The following is a 6,789-nucleotide window of genomic DNA, read 5'->3' on the forward strand; positions in this document are numbered from 1 at the left end:
TTTGTGTGTGTCTAACGTCTTTATTTTCTTCTTCTCAGACAATTTATATTACATTCTGTCAGCCGTCCTGGTTTCACTGTTAATCTTGGCATTTGTCCTTTTGATGGTTTTGAAAAAGAAGTTCAAGAACATGCAAGGTGCATTTTACACACACACACACACACACACACACATGCATGCATGCATGCGTGCACTTGTATACACACCATTATAAAAAGAGAAATACTTGTTTCTATTTGAAGCAGATGGAGTCAGTGTGAATGTGTCAAACTCTGCTGGTTCTGATGAGGACATGAAGATTAATGATGTAAGACGAACAAGACTGCAGATTTTTAAAATATATTTAACCAGTAATGTGTTTGTTGATTAAGTGCTTAATTTGTTTGTATCATTATTGTTGTTTTCTTTGTTTTTTAGATATATGGGTTATAAGAAGACTTGGAATACACAAGTTCTTCCAGTCCAGTAAATATACTGAACCATGAGTCTACTGGAACTTATCAAGAGAAGAAACAGTCCACAATCAGTTTGACACAGTATTTAAATCATCTCATTAATCATTAACTAGTATTAGTACACTAGTTTTGTCTTAAAGTAAAAGACTATTAGCCAGGTGTTAACCCTAACCCACAGTCATTATTGAAGCAGTAACTCTGCATTGTCTAAATGATGATGACGATGGACGCTCATCTTCACGCAGGTTCTCAAATACTTCATGACTACATGTGTTATGAATGAATGTATAATGTATTTAACTAAACCTTTAAACAGAGAAAGTTATTTGCCACTTTGTAATGAAAATAGGATATATAAACTTTGTATTGGAAAAATAAAAATGCCATTGTTTGCAATAAAATCTTCTGGTGTTTTTTGAACAATGGATTGAGGTCTTAGTGATTTGAATGTTTTAATATATTTTTAATCACAATTTTCTATAAAAACAATTGTTAAAGTTAAACAAACTAAATAAAAAAAATATTATATTAAAACACAAGTAAATAATTTGTGCTGAAACAAATTGTAATGAGTGCGATTATCTGCAAACTGCATTCTCCTTTCTTTAAAAGTAGCAGCGTTACAGCATGCACCATTGCACCACTGCACCACTGCACCACTGCCTGTAATTTGATGGAAATCTGCTGGAATTAGGTTTTTAATGGAACCATCAACTAAAACTAATAATAATCTGCATTTGAAACAATGCTAAGCACATTTTTGTATTGAACGCTTTTTGAAAGCTAAGCACAAATATATTTTTCTTAACATATGTCAAATATATGTCTCTTAACTGTGATCTTGAGAATTTGAAAAGGCAAAATGACTACGTCTTGTTGAACTTCTTTTAGAAAACAAAGATCAGTCAGGTCATTTGGACAGTTTATTTATTTTTTTGTTGTTGAGATGTTTCGTCCTTCATTCAAAGGACTTCATCAGTCTGAGGAGCAGGGCTGGAGTGGGACTCATCTTCAGTCCTGGAGTTTCATGCCTCAGACTGGCCCACTTTAGATCACGAGCTATTATTATTCAAATCATGTAATTATAATCTTACATCAGGGAGAAATTCTAGAATATGGCCTTTAGTGGTGCTTAGACCCCAGTGCTGACAATGGCAAAACAATTGGCTTGAACAATGCAGTGGCCATTGGCATCAGAAGCATTTGAAAATTTGTAATGTGGGGGGAGACACTGGTGGTGGTGGTAGAGGGGTGTCTGGGGGGGGGGGGGGGGGGCTCGCCCAGAAACTTTGAATAAAGTAGATGCTATTTCTTGCATTCTGGTATATTTTAATGGTTGTTTAACATCTAGTTTTATCTACATAAGTAACACTTGATTCAGTAACTATTTTAGAGTTAATGGCACAACAAGAAGTAGCCTGACCAACAGCTCTCCTTGTGTGAATAGAGCACGCTCCACTTCTCTCACACATCCGAGCCACTGTCTAAGAAACATAGTGTAGCCTAAGTTAAGTTACACACACAAAAAAAAAACACTAGCCGATATGAAACGGTTATATTAATCACTCTCTTACCAATGGCCTAGCATAAAGCAATATGATCATCATCCATCATGTTTATTAGTAGCTTAAAATACCTAATTAAAACCAGTAGTGGGCTACGTCTTCTGTAACCTTACCCAGTTGAAGGGTCAAGAGACAAATGTAGCATTAACACAGTATGAACAACATTCAGGAATTGTATAAGAACATTATCAAATATTTTATGTGAATGGTAAGATCACTCCATCCACAAGGAAATGTAACCAGGGTGAGCTCACCTCGAACAAACAAACAAAGATAGTTGTAGTGGTGGAGGTAGTGAAGCTCACGATGTTACCTGAGGCATTTAGTGAGGCATTTCTGTCTTATCAGCCATAAGGCAAAGAAGACAAGCAAAAAAAATTTCTAATATAACAACTTAAAATAGTTACTGGAGAGGAAGTTTTCATGCTGGAGAGCAACACAGGGTAATAACTCACAGTGAAATTCAGTATATGTGTAAATTTTACATTAAACAACCTATTAAACACTTTGAACAAAACCAATTCAGTTTTAACAAAAACTCAACTTATGCAACCAGAAGTGATAACATCTACATATAAAACACACAACACAAAGCACAACTTTAAGCATTAACCTTTAATTTAACCGTTAAGCATGCAATGTAATCATAACAGAAAATGGAGGATTTACCTGAAGTTACCTTTGTGCAGATGAACACGTGGTACTTCCTGTGTATAACTTGTAATCAGCTGCTCATGGGGTCGGCCGCAGGCTTTTTACATTTTTCCAAACTCCGTTTAATTTTTGAAATGGAATCAACTGGATTCCACCCTCTAAACACTCAGTGTAACGTGTCTGAATTACATTTTTTCCACTGGCAACGTTTAATCAATTTTTTCTGATGATTTTTGACGAAATCCCTCTGACTGTGGGGTACATATCTGCAGGTAAGGACCGTTAACCTTCAGGACAAATTGAGGTTGTTGATTGGTCCGTTGCTGACACACCTACTGGATTTATTGACAGGTGGCCTCGAGGAGCCGATACATGCAAATAAAAAAAGAGCTACCGCCGGCTTTGGGTGGCCTGCTGCTGATTGAGAAGAACTGTGCTGCTGGTGTATAAAAGCTCCTGCCAGATGTTCTTCCAGTGCTGGGACATTTAGCCATTCAGTAATTCATGAACAGCCAACTAACCTGTTTCTCAACAGCTAGTTCTAACTTCCAGTGATCTTCTCCGGGGACTTCCATGTCCTGCTCGTTCGAGTCTTTCCTAAGACCTCCTTGTTCCTTTGTGGCTCTCCTGTGGATCAGCAGTGTCCCTTCAACTACCAAACCACCAACGCTTCAGCCTGAATCAACCTGCTCCTCTCTCCACCGTTACTCACCTCTGCTTGGGTCTTCAACTCTTTCCTGGAAAACTCAAGACCTCGTCTCCTTCTCCTCCTTGGCTTCTTCTACGAATATAACAATAAGAAATCATCTACTGTTTGAAAACCACTGCTGCAATATATCTGAGTGAATCAAGATGCTCACCTTGTCCTTGTTTCCCTTCCAGCACCGAAGCTGCTGCCGCACCTGACAAAGATCACTTACTTTTGCACGTCTGGCTCCGTCATCCTTTTCAGTCTGCTAACTTGAGGTCGACATTACTGTGAATATGATAGAATGTCCCAGCGCACCAGACCCTCTAAGCAAGGCTGAGGAGGGACAGACCCAACATGATCTCACTTTACAGCAGATCCTGGCCCAGCAGAACACTACCCAAACCAACCTTCAGGAGCTGGACGACATGGTTTTCTCCATTGAACAAAAGATTTCAATGGTTCTACCCACGTCCAAGACCCAGTCCTCACCTCGCCTCTTCGAACCAAACCCTGTGGTTCACACAGGCGCCTTGGAGAACTGGACATACGACCATCAGAGACTTTCAAAGGTAATACCAGTAAATGTGGGGGTTTCATTCTTCAATGTAATGTAGCATTTAACTGTGTCCCATTAACCTACTCCTCTGACTCTTCTCAACCTACATAGTCCGTGCCCTTAAAGGAGAAGAGCACCGGTGGGTATGTGCTTGTCTTCACAGACGACTCATCGAATCGCTGACTTTCTTGAGACTTTCTCTGGGTTTTTGATCAACCTTTGCAACAAGAGGAAGCAGCACAAACACTGTTCACAATGCGCCAAAATAAAAAGACAGTTTCTGAATTTGCTATTCGTTTCTGCAGTATCGTGGAAGAGTTCGAATTGGAGAAAAGGAATTAAAGAGAGTGTTTATTAACACCTTAAACAAACAAATTAATGATAATTTTATTTTTTCATTTACCCTTTATTTATACAGGTAGTCTCATAGAGCCACGAGAACTCATTTTCAAGAGAGACCAGTTTGGGGAGCAGATGGTGGGGGTTAAATGCCTTGCTCAGGGGCCCAGAGTGGGGCGAATGAGGGTCAATTGGTGATCGATTGGCCAGCAGAGATGTTCCCGTGGAGCTGGACAATTTGGTCACGCTAGCCATTCAAATCAATAACAGATCATGTGAACGCCTCTTGGAAAAGGACTACAGTTATTTTGAATACCGTACTTATACTTATACCCATACTTATTTTATATTTAATGATAAAAAATAATTCAAATTATCTCCATGACAACTCTTGTTGCATGATGTGTATTCCTTTGCCTTTATTTTTATTTTTTATGTAAATGGAAACTATCCCTGGCAGTCAAAGTCGAAAACTTCCAAACAACAAAGTGCTGATTATTACTTTGGTGATGAAGATGAAGGAGAAGCAAACAATGAAATCATCACAGCAGAAACAAAAAGTATCAACTGCACAACCTTCAATAAAACACACAGGAGGTGAAGGAGCGTAAAAACTGGACTTTATCTATTCACTGATGATCATATTCAAACAAGCTCCACTTTTTGTTTATATATAAAATCCGCTGAGAGTTTACAGCTTGAGCTTATTTCCTCTAAATGATTTTGACAGTAGTTTTAAAATATAACTTCTGCTTTAGCTTGAACGTCGTCTTAATAACCATAAATATGTGGAGCCTTCAAACAGTCTGTTCATCCTCTGAGTCTGCTGATTTATTGGATTTTGTCTTTGACTTATTGTTTTAATGCCTTGTAATTAGATTTATTAACAAAGCTGAATTATTTATACGCAACAAAATAAAAGATGTCGTTTTAGCCATTTTGGTGAAACGTTTGAAAATAAAATTGTGACAAATGTCATGAGATGCCTCATTTCATCTGACATGATCTGTTGGTGCTTGGACTTTGTGTTGGGGACGATGCAATTGGTGCTCAGGGTATAAGGTGGAGGTAAGTATCAGTTATTACCACACTTGGCTCAAAATGTGTAAAATTGACTGAGATACTATAATATGTTTTAATTTCTTGCTTGCTAAGATTGCTTTAGTGTGTTGTCTACTGTATCTTGTGTCGGGTTAACAGCTAAAGTTATTTACCGTAGTTATATGAGTACATACTACTTGAAAGTCTAATTAAAATCTGGTTAGTGAATGAAAAGATATTTTGCTGATAGTAAAGACAAACTTGCTACAAATAATTATTGGTTTCATGTTTTATGCTGCAGCTTGTATCTTTAGTATAAAAGTACATTATTACAAAGTTTCAGTCCTGCAGCCAGTTCAAATAAGTCTTTTAGTCCATTTGTAGTTTGTAGTTTCATTTTCTCTTTCCCACAAAGAGACTAAACTTATTCTCTTTTATTTAAATATTCAGGCATCAAAAGCTTACTGTCTCCGATGTTTTGAAAGTCAAACATCGTAATAATGACCACTCCTGAGGACGGATCTCAAAAGTATTTTATTGATGGTAGTACACAGTTTTACCACCAAGAGGCATCAAATACTATGTATTGTAGTACCATTTGAAATGTGCAGTGATTATGTCACACTTGTAAGTTCACAGTTTTAAACTGCTGCTTCCGTCTCACAGAGCTGTTAGAAGTCATGTCTGCTTTACGCTGCAGGAAGATCAAGATGATGAGTTTTCAGAACCTGCTGCTCGTTCTGTGCTGTAAGTTTGATCTTATTACTTACTGATATTAAGTAAATATAAATTCCCTTTGGCTGATTACTTTAATATCTGATGACAAGGCTTAATGTTAAAGGTGATTTTTATTTATATGTTTTGAAATAAAACTAAATCTTTTAAACATTTCAGGAAATATTTCAATCTCTGAGACTGAAATGTGAACATCTTGATTTTCTTATAAAGTTATTTTAAAGTATAAAGTCAATGGTAAATAAAAGAACTGTGGGGAAGTAGGTGCTCAGGAAGTACATGTATTCAAAAATTACACATAAAGACTAAAATTTAATGTTTATCTTTTGTTTCTTTTCCAGCAGCTCTGAGTTGTTCCACATGTGCTGCAGATGTGATCCAGGTGTTTGGATATGAGGGACGAGGTGTAAATATTTCCTGCCCATATGATCAAGGTTATGAGGATAATGAAAAATATTTTTGTAAGCACAATACGTGGCTTTCCTGTGATGATCTTATTAAAGTTTCACAAAAGAATACGAATAAATACTTCATCCATGATGACAAAAAGTTACGGATATTGAATGTGAATATTTCTAATATTCGTCTTGATGATGCTGGAACGTACTGGTGTGGAGTGGACATAAGATTAAGAGATATCTACACTGAAGTAAAGCTGGGAGTAATAACAGGTAAGTAAAAAAAATCCACATTAATATAAACTAAGTCAATAAAACAAGGCTACAGATGATGTTACTTCAGATCAAATATTTC

The sequence above is a fragment of the Nematolebias whitei genome, chromosome 16 (genome assembly GCF_014905685.2).
Source record: "Nematolebias whitei isolate Nwh7 chromosome 16, NemWhi1, whole genome shotgun sequence".
Classification (NCBI taxonomy): Eukaryota; Metazoa; Chordata; class Actinopteri; order Cyprinodontiformes; family Rivulidae; genus Nematolebias; species Nematolebias whitei.